The following is a 20,118-nucleotide window of genomic DNA, read 5'->3' as shown; positions in this document are numbered from 1 at the left end:
TGATCAGCTCTAAGGCAGGGTGGCACTGCAGAGGAGAAACAGTTCGCAGCAGGCAGAAGGTAGGAAAAGCAACAATGGAAACCACAGCGGTTTCTATCTGTTATTTCTTATCGAGGCTACTTGGGGCGGGCGGCACTCACATGCTTAATCCTAGGGCCCTTGATCCTAGCTAGCATTGCACCATGAATCCATCCCAGTGTCACATACTCTAGATCAAATCGCCTCTGAAAAAGCCGCACCGATGACTGTGTGAGGCTTTAGAGGGACATCTGAACACAAGCATACCAAAGAATGACACTTAGGGGTCCTATATGTGTGAAACTGGTGCCACTTGAGCCAATACAGCTTATTCTTGTCATTTTCAACTCTTCTACAATGTTAATAAGTTAGATAGCCACTCCATTGGCATCAGCCTCAAACCTAGGGAATTAGAACATTCTGCTACAACTTTACTTCACTTTCCCTTTAAGTCGTGAAAAATCAGATATGGTCCATTCAAAGTTACTTTTAAAACACAATATTGAAGTTAGACTAACACCAAACTGTAAGTGTAGGAATAGGAGCAGGGCTTTTTGTTTTCATTTGTATTTTTTATATTATTTTCCAGGTTCTAAAACTTTCATATACTGTTGCATCTGTGTGATCATCTCTCTTCTCCCTGTCCTCAAAAACAAATTTCAAAAGCTTAAATATTCTACCGATAACTAGGAGCAAGTCATCTAATCATTTATAACCTTATTTCTTAAGATTCAAGCTCTTTGGTGATTTCCCAGGAAAATTCAAAGAACCTCACTTGAATTGTTTCAATCTGTGAAGGTAAAATTTTCAAAATGGTTTTAGCCCTGCTGGTAGAAGGGTTTATTTATACATATCATTTTACAATTGTAAGCAATTGTAAACTCTCCAAGGGAAGGTTTTGTCCTGGAGATTTAACTGAGTCCAGCAGAATTTGCACTGATCTCCTGAGCCCGTCGAGCTCAGTCGTGGGTTGCAGTGATAAAGCTCTACCTGCGTGGCTGAGGTAATGTGTCAGCCCTGACTCCCTCTGCTCCAGCCAAGTGCTCAAGGGAGGATGGGTTGAGGACCAGGAAAACAAAGTTAAGTTCTCCCAATGATTCTTAGGTAGCCTGACGTTTGAAAAATCACTATTCAAGGTGATACTTCTTTTCTTTTAATTTTTTTTAACTTCAGCTTTACTAATGTGTTACTGAGCATGTTTCTTCTCGTTGTTTGACTGCCTCATCGATAGTATTTTAACTTTTTAAAATTTTTTCATGCTTCTTTTTAAATGAGTATATTTGTCTGCTTTCTGTTGTTGTAAAAAAAATACCTGAAATAATTAATTTAAAAGGAGGAAAGTTTTCTCTTGGGTCCCAGGTTCAGAGACTTCAGTCCACGGGCTCTTGCTTTGGGTCTGTGCTGAGGCAGAACATCATGACAGAGAGCAGGCTATAGAGCTGCTCACCTCATGGTGATCTGGAAGTAAAAGAGGGAAAGAAAGGGGACTTCAATCTCATTATCTCCCACAAGGGCATGCTCCCAATGACCTAACTTCCTTCCATTAGGCCCCACCTCCTAAAGGTTCCACCACCTCTTAGAGCACGCCTGCCTGGTAACCAAGCCATCAACTATGAGCCTTTGGGGGTCACTTAAGATCTGAATTATATCAATGAGCATCTAGTAAAAGTGACTCTGAGTATACATAGTTCTATCAGTTTTAACAGATGTACAGGTTCAGCCAGGCCAGGAGGCTGAAGCAGGAGGATCGCTGTGAGTTAAAGACCAACCTGGACTACATAGTGAGTTCCAGGTCAGTCTCAACTATATAGTGAGGCCCTGTCTCAAAAGAACCAAAAAAAAAAAAAAAAAAAAAGTACAGATTCGTGTAGCCCCCTCCATGAGAATTCAGAATATCCCACCCCCCTAGAAACCTTCTTCCTGTTACCTTTTTAGAGTTACACCCTTTCCACAACTCTAATCCTTGGCAACCACTGCTCTGTTAACAATCATGAAAGTTTTGTCTTTTCCCAAAGGTCAAATAAATAGGATTCTTCAGTACATAACCTTTTGAGACTGGCTTCTTTCACTCAGCATAATGCATTTGAGAGTTGCCCAAATTACTGTTTGCATCCCTAGTACATTTCTTTTTATCACTGAGAAAATTCCATTGTATGGATATAACCTAGTTTTATTTTGTCACCCATTGTAGAACATTTGGATTTTGTCTGTAGTTTGGGGCAATTTTGAATAGAGCTGCTCTAATAATTTTCATATAGGTTTTTGGCTAGATCGGCTTTCATGTTGTATAATACCTGGGCAACTCCTGTAGCATTGCTGAGTCAAGTGCTACGTGTGCCTTTAACTTTATGAGAAACTGCTGCATTTTTTGCCAGAGAACTCTTTAAAAAACAAACAAACAAACAAACAAATAAAAAACTTCAGTCATTCTAATAGGTGCATAAGGCATCTCACTCCTTTGCATTTCCCTAGTAGCTCATGAAGCTGAAATTCATTCATGTGCTTATTTACCATCTATATACAGTAACCTCTTTAGTAAAAGACTGTTGCTCATTGTACTTATTGTTCTTATAGCACTGAGTTTTTTGTGTCCCCAATAATTACAGAAACAGGTATTGTGGTTGTTTTTTTGTTTTTGTTTTTGTTTTGCTATATATGGACCTATAAATATTTTCTCTGTAGCTTTGATTTCATTCTTTTTACAATTCTTTTTTTCTAGAGCATGTCTTTAATTCTGATGAAATTCAATTCATTCATTTTTTCTTGAAGATTTCTGCCCTACGTGTAATAATAAACATTTAATGATTTATATTTCATTTAAATATATAACTTAGTTTGAGTTTATTTTAGTATAAGAAATGAGATATAAAAGTCCAAGTCTGTTTTCTTGCATATGAAGGTTTGAGCTCATATCATTTATCTAAAAGACTCTTTTCTCTCTTGAATTACATCCGTTCTCTTATCAACTACTCAATAGGTAAAACAGCGGTGCCTACAGAGATAGGTGTTTACCAGAGAGCAACATATAGGAATGTTTTGGAGTAACAGAAATGGGGATATTCTGTGCAGAGTGTGGGTTTTTGGGTACACGCATCTATCGAACTCATGACACATTCCAGGCCTGTGCGTGTCACTGTACATAAGTTACAGCTCAGTTAAGATAGCATCAATTAGCCATATTTTTGTAGATCTATTACGGAGTCTCCTCTGCTGCACTGATGGACACGTTGATCTCTTTGTCAGTGCCATGGTATTTGATCTCTGTTATTGTAAGTATATAGAATCCTTAAAATTAAAAGGTGTGGCTCCTCTACTCTATTCTTTCTTTAAAATTATTTTGGTCACTCTTGTTACTGTATCTTCCCACATGCATTTAGAATCAATTTCCTTTTAAAAACATTTTTCATCAGTATGTACTTGCCTTCCACAATGATCACATTCATCATAGGGAATTCATACCTGTACATAACATATCTTAATTCTTCTTTTTGCCCCATTCCCTCCACTCCCTTTAACCTTTCTTCCCATCCCTATTTACAAGAGTTTGTTTCCATTTTTTATTCCATTTTCTCTCTTCTTTACTTCCTTTCCCCTTTCTCCCCTTCACCTCTCCCCTCCCTGTTCCCCCTCTCATTTGAACATGTTCTGTCTAATTTCCAATACCTCCCCTCCATTTGCTTCTTATTTACCCTTTGGGTTTCTCACACAAGAGAAACAATGCAATATTTGAACTTGTGTGTCTGATTTATTTTATTTAAAATCATGGTCTCAAAGTACATCCATTTATCTACAAGTGACTCAAATTTATCCATCTTTATACCGAGCATTCCACTGTGTATAAAGATCACATTTTCTTTTTCCATTCGATAGACATATGGGCTCTTTCTAAGATTTAGTTATTATAAATTGTGCAGCTATAAACATGAGTATACATGTATCATTATGATATGATGCTTTCAACTCTTTCAGGAAGATACCTAGAAGAGGAACAGCTGGGTCAAATGGAACCTGTAGTCTTAGTTTTTTAAAGAATCTCCATATTGATTTTCTTAGTGGTTACACCAGTCTGCACTCCCACCAATAATGGAGAAGGGTTTCTTTTCCCCCACATCCTCACCAGCATTTGTTATTGGTTGATTTCTTGATGATAGCCATTCTTCTGGTGGGAAATAGAATCTCAGTGTTATTTTAATTTGCATTTCTTCATTGGCCAGTGATGTTGAACATTTTCTCATATATTTGATTTGCTGTTTGTACTTTTTCATCTGAGAAATGTCTATTCATTTCAGGTGCCCATTTTTTGACTGGGTCTTTAAATTGGGGGATAGGATTTTTTAAGTTCTTAATATATTGTAGATACATTCTCCTTTGTCTGAGGAGTAGCTGTTAAAATTATTTTATGTGTTGTCTCTTCATTCTGTTGGTGGTTTCTTTTGCAGTGCAAAACTTTTTAAATTTGATGTGACCCCATTATTGATTCTTTATAGTATTTTCTGTGTGATCAGGGTTTTGTTCATAATGTCTTTGTGAACACCTATATCTTTGAGTTTTACCTATTCTCTCTTCTAACAGATTAAGTGTTTCTATTTTTATATTTAGATCTTTGATCTATTTTATTTTAATTTAGTTCATAGTGAGAGATATCATTGGCATATAGAAAGTCAGTTTTCCCAGCCCCATTTAATAAAGAGACTATCTTTCTTCTAGTGAAGGTGTTTGACCCCTTTTTTGAAGATAAGGTAGCTGAGTGTGCCTGAGCTTTTTACTGCATCTTCTGTTCTTCTCCATTAATCCTCAGGTCAGTTTTTTCCCAGTACCATGCTGTTTTTATCATGGTAGCTTTATAGTATAACCTTAGATTGGGACTGTGATGCCCCTGCCTTGCCCTTGTTGCCTAGAATTGCTTTTGCTATTCTAGGTCTGTTTCCATATGAATTTTAGGTTTTTTAAATCTAGTTCTGTCAGATATGCTATTGGTATTTTGATTTGGATTGTGTTAAATCTGTATAACAGTTTAGGAAATAAGGCCATTTATTGGTTCTGCCTAAGAACAGGGGAGAGCTTTCCATTTTCTAATATCATCTTTCATCTCCTTTTTCAGACTACTGTGGTCTTTCACGTCCTTCACTAGATTGATTCCTAAGTATTTCATCTTTCTTGATGCTACTGTGCAAGGTGTTGTTTCCCTAATTTCTCCCTCAGTGAGTTCATTGTTTATATATAGGAATGCCATTGATTTTTGAATGTTGTCTTTGTATCCTGGTATGTTACTGAATTTGCTTATTAATTCTAGAAGTCTTGTAATGGAGTTTTGGGGATCTTCTATGTAGAGTATCATGTCATCAGCAAAGTAATGATCATTTAATTTTATCCTTTCCTATCCATATTCCTTTCATTTCTTTCTATTATATATTTGCTCTGTCTAATGTTTTCAGAACTATATTGATCAAGAGTGATGATAGTGGACATCCTTGCTTTGTTCCTGATTTTAGAGTGAAAGCTTTCAGTTTTGGGCCATTTAGTATGGTGTTGGCTATTGATATATCATAGATGGTTTTTATCACATTGAATTGAACACCTGCTATTTCAATTTTCCTTATAGTTTTTTTTATCATGAATGGATGTTGAACTTTGTCAGATGACTTTTCTGTGTCTATTGAGATGATCATGTAGTTTTTGTCCTTGGTTCTTTTAATATGATGTATCATATCTATTGACTTGTATATGTTGCACCATCCCTGTCTCCCTGGGATGAGTCCTACTTTATCATCTTTTTGATGATTTGTTGCATTCTGTTTGCCAATATCTTATTGAGGATTTTTGCATCTATGTTTGTTAAGGAGATTGGCCTGCAGTCTTTTATTGTTGGATCCTTCTCTGGTTTTGGTATCAGGGTAATGCTTGCTCCCAGGAATGACTTAGGGAGTATTGCTTCCCTTTTGATTTCATTAAAGAGTTTGAGGCATGGTGGTATTTGATCTTCTCTAAAGTTCTTGTAGAATTCAGCAGTGAATACATCAGGTCCTAAACTTTTCTTTGTTGGTAGTTTTTTATTATTATTTAAAAAACTGACTGATACTGACTTATTTAGAATCTTTATGTCTTCTTGATTCAGCTTTGATAATTCATATGCATCTAGGAATCTGTCCATTGCTTCTGATTTCCATCTTATTAGCATACAAGTTCTCAAAGTGGATACTGATGATCTTCTGGATTTCTGCAGGATCCATTGAGATTTCATCCTTTTCATTCCTAATTGCATGAATTTGGGTCTTTTCTTTCCTTGTTTTATTAAGATTGACTAAAAGTTTGTCTATTTTATTTAATCTGTCAAAGAACCAACTCTTTGATTTATTGATTCTTTGTATTGTTTCCTTAGTCTCAGTTGGATTAATTTCTGCCTATAAAGGATCTTTGTAATTTCCTTTATCATACAAGCCTTAATGTACCCTTCTTTTTCTAGAACCTTGAGGTTCAAAATTAGATTATTTATTTGAGCTCACTCTGATTTTCTGATGTGGAAATCACTATAAATTTCCCTCATAGGACTGCTTTCATCGCATCCCATAAGTTCCAGTATGTCATATTTGCATTACGTTTTAACTATAGAAACTGTCTAATTTCTTCTTTAATTTCATCTGTGACTCATTGATTGTTCAGGAGGGTTTATGTAGTCTTTGTGTTTATGTAATCTTTGTGGTTTCTTTTGCCATTTATTTTCAGTTTTGTTGCACTATGATCTGATATTATGAATGGAATAATTTCATTTATTTTGCATTTACTTCAGCATGTTCTATGAGCTAGTATGTGACTGGTTCTGGAGAGAATCCCATGTGCTGCTGAAAAGAATGTATATTCTGTTGTTGTTGGGTAGAACATTCTATAGATAGTAAAAGTAAATATCTGAGTCCATTTGCTTAAAGGTTTGGTTCATCTCTGATATTTCTTTGTCAATAGACTCAATTTCTTTATGTCTACAAGAAATTTTTGTTGGAATTTTTATTGAGTTTGTTTTAAATTTATTGATAATTTTGGAGTTATACACATCTTTACAGTTTTATCTTCTAGTTTATGAACATGGTATGGCTTTCTATTATTTTAGTTCTTTTATAGTATTCAACATAGAGATACTTTACCTATTTTATTAGATTTATATATAAAGCCTTCAATTTTGGAGTTATTTTAAATAATTTTTTAAACATTTGGTTTCCATTCTGTATTATTATTATATAGAAATATGATTATATTTCTTGTATTCTACAATATTGTTAAACTCACTTTTTAGTTCTCAGTGTGTGTGTGTGTGTGTGTGTGTGTGTGTACATGTATATTTCTTAGGACTTTGCATGTGGATAATTATTTTATCTATAAACAGCAACAGTTTTATTTCTTCTTTTCCAATCTAGATACCTTCTATTTCTTTTTCTTGCCTGATTTTACTGGCTAGGTATCCTAGTATAGGTCAAACAGAAATGGAGATAAAAAGACTGTGTGGCTTGTTCCCATTCATGGAAAAAAAAAGCATTCAGTAGTTTGTCATTAGGTGGAAAGTTCCTGCTGGTTTTTCAACAGTGCCCTTTGAAAATTTGACAAAGTCCAATCTCTTCATAATTTCCTGAAAGCTTTTTTATAATCATGAGCCAGTACTGAATTTTGTGAAAGGTTTTTACTGCATTAATTGATATGACCATATCACTTTTTTCTTTTTCATTATTAATATTATACTGATTGATTCAAATAATGAAATAACATCATAGTCCTAGCCAAAGCTCATTTATTTTTGATACTTTATTCTTTTGCTGTTCTACTAAATGTAAGTTGATAAAATTCTTTGAAAGATTTTTTTGTATCTATGTATATGAGTAATAGTGGTGTGTCATTTTTCCTTTTTTCTTGAATATCTATGTTGTCAGTATCAAGGTAAATGAGGTGGGAAGTGGTCCCTCTTATTTTCTGGAAAAAGGTTGTATAGAATTACCATTATTTAATCATTAAATGTTTGATAGAATTTTATAGTGAAATTCATTGGAACTGTAGATTTCTTTTTTGTTGGAAAGTCTAAATTATTAATTCAATTTATTTAAGAGTTGTAGAACTATTCATGCTTTCCATTTCATATTGTGTAATTGTGGGCTGTGGGCTCCAAAGTGACATCCTCTACTTCATATTGATAGTTTGTGTGTGTGTGTCCCTCTCTCCCCTCTCTTTGTCATTTAGATATTTTTAAATTTTAGTGATCTTTTTTAAAAAGTTACTTTTGATTCATTAGTTTCCTTTATTGTCTTTTTATTTCAACTTTTTTTTTGGTACCAGGGAGCAAACCAATTATTTATTTTTTTATGTTTGATTTCGGTTTCTTTTGGTAGTTGTTGTTGTTCATTATTTTCTGCTGTTTGCTTTAGATTGTCGAAGTGGAAATTTAATATTGATTTAAAGCCTTTCTTCTGTAATATAAGCATTTAATGCTGACAATTTTCCTATTAGGGTATTTCTAGATGTAGCGCATAAGTTTAGTTTTCAGTTTCCCTCAGTTCACAGTATTTTTCTAATTTTCCTTGAAACTTCTTTTTTGACTCATAGATTAATTAGCAATGTGCTATTGGGTAATTTCTAGATGTGTCAAGATTTTTCTGCTATCATTCTTTCTTTGATTTGTAATCTAATTCCACTAAACTCAGAGAACATACTTTATAACTTCAATGCTTTCAATTTGGTAAGGTTTGTTCTCCTAACCTAGGATACTGTCTATCTCTGTGAAAACTCACATGACTTGAAATGAATATGTAATTGGTCATGTTGTTTAAGTTCCAGTTGTTTGATGGTGTTGTTTTTTATATGCTATTTTTCTATTTATTAGTTCTATCACTTATTGAGAATAGAATGTTGGATTTCCAATTACAATTGTGGATTTACCTCTTTTTTACTTTTTTTTTTTACACCAGGAGTCAAACTTAGGACCTTGGCCTCATGAGGCATGTGTGGCACCATTCACCTAAATCGCTGGCCCTCTCTTTTTACTTTTAGTTCTCTCAAGTTTTACTTTTATGTATTTTAAAATTCATTGCTAGGTGCATAAACATGTAGGATAATTATTTATTCTTGCTGTATTAGTCTTTATATTATTTCATGATATCCCTGTCTGGTAATTTTCTTTACTCTGATGTTCATTTTGACTGGCATTAATCTAGGCATCCTAGCCTACATTTTATTAGTTTTTGGATTATATAGCTTCTTCATCTCTACTTTTGACCTATTTGTATCTTTATATTTGAGGCAAATTGTGTAAAAGTATTTAGTTGGTGCTTTTTATGACGCTCTGGCAGTCTTTAGTTTTTAATTAATATGTCTGAATCATTTATATTTTCATGTAACTATAAATATGTTTGAAGTTAAGCCAGTCATTTTATTTTTTCTATTTATTGTCTCTATTTTTCATTTTTCTCTCCCATTCCCTGCCTCTATTCTTTTGTTTGTTTGTTTGTTTAAAAGTATTTAGTTGGTGCTTTTTATGACGCTCTGGCAGTCTTTAGTTTTTAATTAATATGTCTGAATCATTTATATTTTCATGTAACTATAAATATGTTTGAAGTTAAGCCAGTCATTTTATTTTTTCTATTTATTGTCTCTATTTTTCATTTTTCTCTCCCATTCCCTGCCTCTATTCTTTTGTTTGTTTGTTTGTTTGTTTTTGTTTTTGTTTTAAGGCAGTATCTCACTATGTAGCTCAGACTGGCCTTAAACTCAGTATGTAGCCCTGGATGGCCTCGAACTCACAACAATCCTCCTGCCTCAACCTCCCAAGTGCTAAGATTGATTACAGGCATGCACCACCCAACCTAGCCTCCTTTTCTCACGGTTTTGGGAGTGATTTGAACATGGTTTTGGTATTCCATTTTCATTTATCTATGCTATTTTTCTCTAGATGCATTGGCATATTCCAGCTATCATATTGTGGTTAATTTCAAGTTGAATTCCACTGTGAGCTGACAGTGTACTTTGCATGTGTTTTCTTTTTATGATTATATCTCTTCATATGGTATTTTTATTAGTTGCTATTGCTTATAGGAATTACAATATCCATCACTTTTTGCTTTGAAATATTATAGCATCACAGTTTAATACCTTGCCAGTATGTAATGTCTCTTTACAGTACGTGTTTTATGGGCAACATCTTCTTCATACAGTAAAATCTCCATTAGAAGATGTAGCTTTTGCTCTTTATCATCATCCATATTTTAAGAAAATTTTAGGAAAAGAATCCTGTTTCATTTACCTAGAAATTTATCATTTCTATTTTTTTTCTGTACATTCCTGATGTTCAAAGTTTCCTTCTGGTATCATTTCTCTCTGCCTGGAGAACTTCCTTGGAAATTTTTTCACAGTAGGTTTGCTGGCAATGAACTCCCCTAGTTTTCATGTGCTTGAGCATGCCTTTACTTCAACTCATTCCTGAAGAATATTCTTACTGGAATAGAATTCTAGCTTATATTTGTTTTATCTTAGCATTTTAAATATATTGTTACAATTCATTCTGGCCTCTGGTTTCTTGTGAATAATCTAGTCACTTCAGTCATTGTTCTATAGGTAATGTGTCCACTCTATTTTTTCCGTTAAGTTTATTGGTACATTTAAAGCAAACAATAGTTATATTTATCTTTGGGATCTTGTGCCTTTACATGATATGTCTTGGTTCTTGGTTTTGCCCCATATCCCTGCCCTCCCTTCACCGCCTCCACCCTTCCCTATTGACAAAGACTTCATTTCCATTTTTTCTTTTTCACATTTTTTATTTTCCCTTATTTCCTTTCCCCTCCCCTTTCCACTTTCCCTTTAGCCATTTTCTTCCTATTGCACACTCTCAATTATACCATTTGATCTTTAGTTACACTTTGAGTTTTTCACATCAGAGAGATTATTCAGTATTTACTCGTGTGTCCTATTTATTTCACTTAAGAGTATGGCCTCCATGTGTATCCATTTTGCTATTAATTAATGTTTCTCTTTTTTCATTCTTTATGGCTGAGTAGTACTCCATTTTGTAGAAAAACCACATCTTCTTTATCCAGTCTCCAGTTGATGGGCATTTGGGTTGTTTCCAAGTTTTAGCTATAACAAACTGTGCCACTATAAACATGGGTACACATATATCACTGTGGTATAATTCTTTTAATTCTTTTGGAAAGATACCCAGCAGAGAGATCACTGAGTCAAATGGGACCTCTAATCCTAGTTCTTTGAGGTACCTCTATATTGATTTCCACAGTGGTTGCACCCATCTGTACTCCCACTAACAATGGAGACGGGTTCCTTTCTCCTCACAACCCTGCCATTAATTGTTATTGGTTGATTTCTTGATAGCAGCCATTTTTTGTGGGGTGAGGTGGAATTTCAATGTTGTTTTCATCTGCATCTCTCAAATGACCAGTGATGTTGAACATTTTTTCATATATTTATTTCCTGCTTTTGTGTGTCTGAAAAATGTCTGCTCATTTCATATGTCCATTTTTGAATTGGGTCTTTGTATTTGGGAGATCTGATTTTTTTTTTTTGAGTTCTTTATATATTCCTTTGTCTGAGGAGTAGCTGGTAAAATTTTTTTCCCACATTGTAGGTTGTCTCATAGTTCTGTTGGTGATTTCTCTTGCACTGCAAAAAATTTTCAGTACAATGACATCCCAGTTGTTGATTCTTTGTGCAAGTTCTCCTGATGCTGAGGATTTGTTCATAAAGTCTTCTCCTATGCCAATGTCTTTGAGAGTTCTACCTAATTTACTTTCCAGTAAGTTTAGTGTTTCGGTTTTGATACTTAGATCTTTAATCCACTTGGATTTTAGTTCAGTGCATGGTGAAAGAGAGGGATCTAGTGTTAATCTTTGGCAAGTTGAAAGCCAGCTTTTCCAACACCATTTATTAAAGAGGCTATCTTTCCTCCAGTGAGGATGGTTGGCTCTTTTGTTGAAGATGAGGTGGCTGAGTATGTCTGGTGTTGTTTCTGCATCTTCTAATCTATTCCATTGATCCTCAGGTCTGTTTCTTGCCAGTATCATGCTGGTTTTATCACAGTGACTTTGTAGTGTAGTTTCAAGTTGGGGATTGTGATACCTGCTGCCATGTCTCTGTTGCCTAGAATGGTTTTTGCTATTCTGGGTCTCTTCTGGTTCCAAATGAAGTTTTGGATTGTTTTCTCAAGTTCTGTGAAATATACTATTGGGATTTCAATTGGGATTGCATTGAATCTGTATAGAAATTTTGGAAGTATGGCCATTTTCACTACATTGATTCTCCCTACCCAGGAGCAACAGATGTATTTCCATCTTCTTATATACTCTTCTATATTTTTTTGAGTGCTTTAGTTTTCAGTGTAGAGGTCTTTTGTCTCCTTCATTAGATTGATTCCTAGATATTTCATTTTTTTGGATGTTATTGTGAAAGTAATTGTTTCCCTAATATCTCTCTCAGTGCATCTGTTATTGGTGTACAAGAAGGTTATTGATTTTTGAGTGTTGACTTTGTATCCAGCTACTCTACTGAATCTGTCAAGTAAGTCTAGAAGTATTTTGGCAGAGTTTTTTGGGTCTTCTGTGTAAAGCATCATATCATCAGCAAATAGTTTAATTTCTTCCTTTCCTATCTTTATTTCTTGTATTTCTTTCTCTTGTCTAATTGCCATGGCTAATATTTCTAGAACTATATTTAACAGGAGTGGTGATAGTGGACATCCTTGTCTTGTTCCTGATTTTAATGTGATGGTTTTCAGTTTTTTACCATTTAGTATGATATTGGCTATTTTTTTTCATAGATAGTCTTTATCAGGTTGAGATAAAGACCATCCATTCCTAATTTCTTCAGGGTTTTTATCATGAATGGGTGTTGAATTTTGTAAAATGCTTTTTCTGCATCTATTGGGATGATCATATGGTTTTGTCCTTGACTCTGTTAATATAGTGTATTACATTTATTGATTTACAGATGTTGAACCTCTTTTGCATCCCTGGGACAAATCCAACTTGGTCAGGGTGTATGATCTTCTTGATGATCTTCGTATTCTGTTTGCCAGTATCTCCTTGGGGATTTTTGCATCTATGTGCATTAGGGAGATTGTCACATAGTTCTCTTTTTTGACTGGCTCTTTCCCTGGTTTTGGAATCAAAGTAATGCTTCCAGGAATGAATTTGGAAGTACTGCTTCCCTTTCAATTTCACTGAAGAGTTTAAGGAGTAGTGGCAATAGTTCTTCTCTAAATGTCTTGTAGAATTCAACGGTGAAGCCATCAGGACCAGGGATTTTCTTTGTTGGTAATGTTTTAATTTAATTTTAAGTTTCACTGCATGTAATTGGGGTATTTAGACTTTTTATACCTTCTTCCTTCAACTGTAGACATTCATATGTATCTAGGAATCTGTCCATTTCTTCTATATTCTCCATTTTATTAGAGTACAGGTTTTCAAAGTAGGTATTGACAATCCTCTGGATTTCTGCTGGATCTATTGTGGCTTCACCTTTTCATTCCTGATTGTATGAATTTTAGCCTTTGCTTTCCTTTTTTTGATAAGGTTGGCTAAGGGTTTATTGATTTTATTTATTCTTTAAAAAAACTCTTCGATTCATTGATTTTTTTTGTATCATTCTCTTAGTCTCCATTGCCTTAATTTTTGCTCTGATCTTTATAATTTCCTCCCTTGTATGAGCTTTCAGTTTGTCTTGCTCTTCTTTTTCTAGAAATTTAAGGTTAAGCATTAGGTTGTTTATTTGAGCTCACCCTGTTTCCTACTGTGGGCATTCACTGCTATGAATTTTCCATGTAGAACTACTTTTATTGTGTCCCATAGATTCCTGTTTGTTGTATTGGCATTATCATTTAATTGTAGAAACTGTCTATCTAATTTCTTCTTTAATTTCATCTGCAACCCATTGGTTGTTCAGCAGGGTGTTATTTAATTTCCATGCGTTTGTGAAGTTTTTGTAGTTTCTTAGGCTATTGATCTCCAGTTTAACTGCACTATGGTCAGATAATGTACAGGGGATAACTTCAATTCCATTGCCTAAGTATGTTCTATGAGCTAGTATGTGGTCTATTTTGGAGAATGACCCACATGAAACTGAAAGCAATGTATGTTCTGATTTTGTGGGGGAAAAACACTCTGTGGACATCTACTAGGCCCATTTATTCCAAGACTTGGTTCAGTTCTGTTATTTCATTGTTGATTTTTTGTCTAATCTGTCTATTTGTGTCAGTGGAGTATTGAGGTCCCTCACTGTAATTGTATTAGTGCTTATTTCATTTTTCATATCCATTAATATTTATTTTGTATGGTTGGGGGCACTAGTATTTGGTACATATATATTTATGATTGTCATTTCTTCCTCTTATATTTTTCCCTTTACAAGGATGTAATAGCTTTGTCTTTTAAATAGCTTTGATTTGCAATCTATTCTGTCTGCAAATAAGATAGCTACCCCCATTTTTTTCCAGGCTCCTGTCACATGGAGACCTGTTTTCCATCCTTTTACTCTCAGTCTATGAATTTGTTTATGGATTAAGTGGGTTTCTTGTATACAGCATATTGTTGGATTTTGCTTCTTAATCTGTTCTGCCAGCCTGTTTCTTTTGATTGGTGAATTGAGGGAGGCCATTAACATTGATGGTTATAACTGTTATGTATTGATTTTTAATTGTCATATTATTTTCCTGTTTGGGGTTCTTTTTATTTTTATTTTTTCCCCTCTCCTTTTAATTTCTTGCTTTGGTGTATGTGCTCTGTCAGCCCTTATGGAGTTGTGGCCTTTATTGTCTTTTTCCAAGATATTGTTTAGAAGTGTTTGGAGTGCCATTTTGGTGTTCATGAAATTTCTCAGGTATTCCTTGTCATGGAAGTATCTTATTTCCCCATCCATTTTGAAAGATAGTTTTTCAGGATACATAAGTCTAGGTTGGAGGTTGTTTTCTTTTAGGACTTGAAATATCTCACTCCAGGCTCTCCTAGACCTGAGGGTTTGTGTTGAAAAGTCTGCTGTGATTCTGATGGGCTTTCCTTTGCATGTGATTTGTTTCTTTTCTCTAACTACTTGTAGTATTTTGTTCTTCTGTTGGGTTTCCAGGATCTTTATTACTATACATATAGGTGTTTTTTTGTTTTTGTTTTTGTTTTTATTATGCCTAGTTGAAGTCCTATATGCCTCACTTATCTGCATGTCAAATTCTTCCCCTCTGTTTGGGAAGTTTTCTGTCATTAATTCTGTGAACAGTTTTTTATGTTATCTGTACTTTCTCCTGCTACTTCATGGATTCCTATCAGTCTTATATTATTCTTCTTTGCATCATCTAAGAAATGTTGGATTGATTTCTCATGATCCCTGTTTTTAAGAGATTTCTCATTTCATGGTCACTGACCACAACCTTATTTTCTATATCTGAAATTCTATCTTCACATTCGTTAATTCTGCTGCAAATGCTTTTTTAATCTCTTGGATATCTATTTGAATATGTTTCATGGATTCCATTTCTTTCCTATGTTGGACATTCATGATTTCCATCATGGTCCTAAGCTCATCTACCTTTGTATCTGTTTCTGTTTTAGGGTCTCTAGTCATTTCTTTCATTCTTCTCACCATCTCTGTGGTTATCTGGGAAATTATTTCTGTTCTGAATTTTTGTAGAGCCTCATTTATCTGGGATTTTTTTACTTCCTGTGCTATTGGTTCAGGATGTGCAGATGGCTGACTGTCAGACTTTTCCACCTCATTTCCCCCAGAGTTTACCTTTGGTGAGGTGGAAGTCTGTGTTTGTGCCTTGTTTAAATGTGTTCTCATTTCTATTTTTGTTGTTGGTACTGTCCTTGGTTCAATTCCTGGGTTAATACTTTGATCTTCCAGATATAGCTGGTCTTTAGGTTTTAAGTCTTTAATGACTCTGAGGCAATCTAATTTTCATTATACTAGGGAGGACAACTGATTAGATCAATCACGACACTTTAGCCCAATTGATACAATTAGCAACACAATAGCATCAATAACAGCTTAGAAAATGATAATTTGTGGTAGTTATTAATCTATCACCTTTAACTGTGTGAATAAAATCAAAATTGAGGACCAGCCCAAAATATGTTTATAGTGAATAAACTCTTCAGTATAGCAACTTTACCCTTCAGGATGGGGATTAGAAGGAGTTGCAGAGGGCAGGATAGATAGATAGGCTAGAGAAAGGTTAGAAGTGAGGTCAGAGGACACAGAAAAATCACACAAACTCTAGGAGGCTGTTGGAGAGAAGAGAAGAAGACAGAACAAAATATACACAAGAACAGAACAAACTAACAGCAATAGGGAGGTTAGAGACTGTAATCACTTTCTTTTAAAACTAATGTTAATTGAGAGAAGAAAAGGAAAAGAAAAAATAAATTTGAATTAGGATAGGAAGAATTACAAAAAGGGAGAGAAATGAAGATCAAGGTGGGAGTGAGAGAGAGAAAGAAAAGCAGATAAGAAAAAGAAGATGAAAAAGAAAAAAATTGAGAAAAGAAAAATATAAAGTTTTTTAAATGATTAAAGATAAGAGAAAAAATATTACTTTGAAAATTAAAAATGCAAATAGAAATAAAGCGCCTCAGGGTATGCCTCTGTTGACACAGTAGACAGCATGGGCAGGAGTGTGCAGATCTAAGTTAATTAGTCTCAGCAAGCCAGCAGCTGTCCCCTGAGGTTCAAGCTGATTTCTGCCTGCACGCCCAAGTTCAGATCTCTAACCTCCTGCTGGGTTGAACTCTGCAAGGTTCTAGCTGTCTTTCCCCTGGTTCCAGGTTCCAAAGTGAGGAGCTGGTCCGTCTGACTTACCAACTATTGTGGTGTGATATGCCTTTATCTCAGAGATTTTCTTTGCTTTTCCAGTGGGCTTCATTTTCATCTAGGAGCCTCAGAGAGGCCCTCTTTCCCTTGTTCATGGGGGTGGGGGAGTGGCACAGACATCGCTGTGTTGGCACCTGCGTGGCTGGGCTCCTCTGCTGTGCTGGGCCAAAGGAGTGGGCCTCTGTCCACTCTTTTTGATTGTTTTCAGTTTCTTTAGTTTTCAGAAATTTTATTATAATGCATCTGTGCATAGATTTCTTTAATTTTATATTGTTTTATGGTGTGGTGAACTTTTTGACTCTGAAGATTTGTTCCTTTTGCCAAATTCAGGAAGTTTTCCAGTCATCATTTCTTCGAATATATTTTTTGTGTTGCAGTCTTTACAGACTCCAATCTTAGAAAAATAAAATATTTTGGTATTGTGCCACTAATTGCTTGAGTTCCATTTATTTTTTATATTAGTTTTCCCTTTGTTGCTCAGATTGTATACTTTCTATCACTACATCTTCAAGTTCCTCAGTTTTTTTCCTGTGTTACCTTCATTTAGCTGATAAGCCTGTGAACAGTTTTTTTTTATAATTTCAGTTACTATATTTTTCAGCTCTAAAAGCTGTACTTCATTCTTTCTGTCTTCCATTTCTTTGCCAAGACCTTAAAGTTAGTAGAAAAATTTTGCTCTGTTTATTGTAAAGACTTTAGGAATTTTTGTTGGAGCATGTCTTTAGTAGCTGCTTTAAACTCTGCCAAACACTTTGACATCTGTGTGAGCTCAGCCTTAGAATCTTTTCCCAGGTGAGTTGAGAGTTCCCTGATTCTGAGTAAATTTGTTTTGCATGCTGGATATTCTAAATGTTATTGTATAAGACCCTGAGTCTTGTTGAATTCTATGCCATGTTGATGTTTTCCTTCACCAGGTCATCAACACAGCTGGGTTCAGGCCTCAGTGCACACCCAGCTTTCTGCTGTTGTGGTCTCTGGGTCAGTGCAGTTTTCAAGACCTTTGCCATTTTGTTAACAACGGTCCCAGATGTTTCCACCAGCACAGCTTGTAGTGTAGGCTGTAGCCTATTCCATAGCCCTGTTCTAATATCTCTCTATATACTTTTAGAGTCACAATCAGGCATGAGTAGCTCATTGTTGAGACCAAATTTTTAAGCAGCTTTCTCCTCTCTGTCCTGGATACCTTCGACCCTTTTCAGCTCCCTGAGTTCATCTTTTTTGCTCATTTGAAAAAAAAAAAAAAAAAAAAGGGTTCTATTTCTCCCCACTCCACCACTTATTTCCCAGAAGTGTGCTCACACCAAGGGCCATGTCTTAGGACACAAGGAGCTAAACAGCCTTGGGAGGTTGCCTTTCCTTCTGGAGACCACAGCCCCTACCCTTAGAGAGGATGATTCCCCTCCTTAGAGTCTGCTTCTGTGACCTTCAGTCACTTCTGACCTACTGCCACTAACACCCCCAGGACCACTGGAAGGTGCAGGCAGGAGAGAATGGAGAAGATGAGGAAAACAGAGGAGTTTCATTTTCTGTCTCCTCAAGCCAGGACAAAAGGCCTCTTCAGGATCTCTCTCTTTCCACACTGATATCCACTCCCAGGTTGCATTAAGTATGGGCCAGTGAATACCAGGATACCACAGAAGCTGGTTTTCTGTGTTCCTGATGCTTTCACTGGGCCTCACTACCTTGAGAGAAGACTGCTTCTCTGGGCGTAGCCAATTCCTAGAGACAGCCACAGCTCACCGGGAGCACTCCTTTCATATGCAAACTGGCTAATCCAAACCCTTCAACCAGGCCCTCTATGACACTCTGACACCCTGGACCACTGTCCACACACATAGTCCAGTCACCTCAAGGCTAGGTTCCAGACAGTCCCTAGGCTCCACAGTCACTCTGGTAGTGTTCGTGCTGGCCAATCTTGTGCCCTTGTGCCTGTTTATATAGTTTTACCATTTCTTTTCAGAGACTACAACAAAGGCACTTGCCATCCTATCCCCAACCTCCTCTGCCTTCTGACCAACCCTGTGTCTTCCCATGTGGCCCCCTGTGGGATGACATGACCCCTTTTCCCAGAAGCAATAATAAACTATCATTTCAATAGCAGTTATTGCCTGAACTGTTGGCCCTGTCACACCTAAATGATAATGAAGCCTACATTTTAAAACAGAAAGACAGAAGGGAACACATTCTTTTTCTTTTTTTTTTTTTTAATATCATAAGTTTATCAGCCAGGACTATTTCGGTTACAAACTAGAGAAAGTTATTTACCATTGTTGCATCTGGGTGGGGAGAATCTCTGGGAAGTTGGCAAGCAGTTACGCCACCCCACAATGACCCTCCACCCCTCTTCCAATCCTTGCTCTCACTCCCATGAAGAATGGAAAAGTGAGGCTCTTAGAAATGGGGAATAAAGACTAGTATCATGTGAAGCAAAAGTTTACTTAAAGAGTGGCAAACACAGAGGAAGCTGAAGAAAAGCTGTCTGAACCACAGAGCGATGCTGCGAGATGGGGGCCTCCTGCTCAGGACAGCTCACTATGAGATGTGTCCAGACTTACAGAGGCACACTGTTTTGTTGACTGGTATAGGTGAGGCAAATTGGGGTCTTAGCCTTTGTTTCTGGGAAGGGGACAGGTCAGCATCTGATAAACGTGAGTAACACTTTCATAAGAATGCAGTAGGGTACAAATTTTCTCAAGTACATGGTACACAATAAGCATGTGATGATCTTGTAACTGTCAGCCACAGGTAAGCACGTGATGACTTCACAACAGTAGTCATCTGTGTTTTGCCCTGGGTTTTTTTATGTTCCTCTAATCTGGCCCCACACTGCTATGGCCTGAATATCAATATCCCCCAAAATCCATATATTGAAATTCCTAACCCACAAGGTGGTGGAGATGAAGTTCCTGGGGGGTGATTAGGTCATCAAAGTGGAGCCTGGGCCCAGAGACCTGGCTACCCGCCCCTATCATCTGAGGACGAAGCAAGAAGGCATCAGCAGTGAATCAGAGAGCCCGTTCTCACCATGCACTGAGTCTGCTGGCGCCTTGACCTTGGCCTCTGCAGCCACTAGAACTATGAAAAATATATAGCTATGCAGCTTATGATGTTTTATTATAGCCCAAATGGACTGAAGCATTTACCCCAAGGAAGGAATTTTTATTGCCTTGAGGAACTAAAACTAAAACTTTCTGGTTTGGTTTTGCCTACCTTTACTCCTCCTCTCTGTCTCCCTCTCCCTCTCCCTCTCCCTCTCCCTCT

At 36.0% G+C, this 20,118-nt stretch overlaps 1 protein-coding gene across 1 annotated transcript in view; it reads left to right on the top strand.

Moving 5' to 3' along the window:
- Positions 1-20,118, top strand: part of Prok2 (prokineticin 2) — a 163,046-nt gene that overhangs the window by 47,555 nt on the left and 95,373 nt on the right. The gene's annotated exons all lie outside the window — the stretch shown is intronic.

This window comes from Fukomys damarensis, unplaced genomic scaffold (genome assembly GCF_012274545.1).
Source record: "Fukomys damarensis isolate Sample0158 unplaced genomic scaffold, DMR_v1.0_HiC HiC_scaffold_28, whole genome shotgun sequence".
Classification (NCBI taxonomy): Eukaryota; Metazoa; Chordata; class Mammalia; order Rodentia; family Bathyergidae; genus Fukomys; species Fukomys damarensis.
Note: the sequence above shows the minus strand (reverse complement) of the source record. Positions and strands in the feature narration are given on the sequence as shown.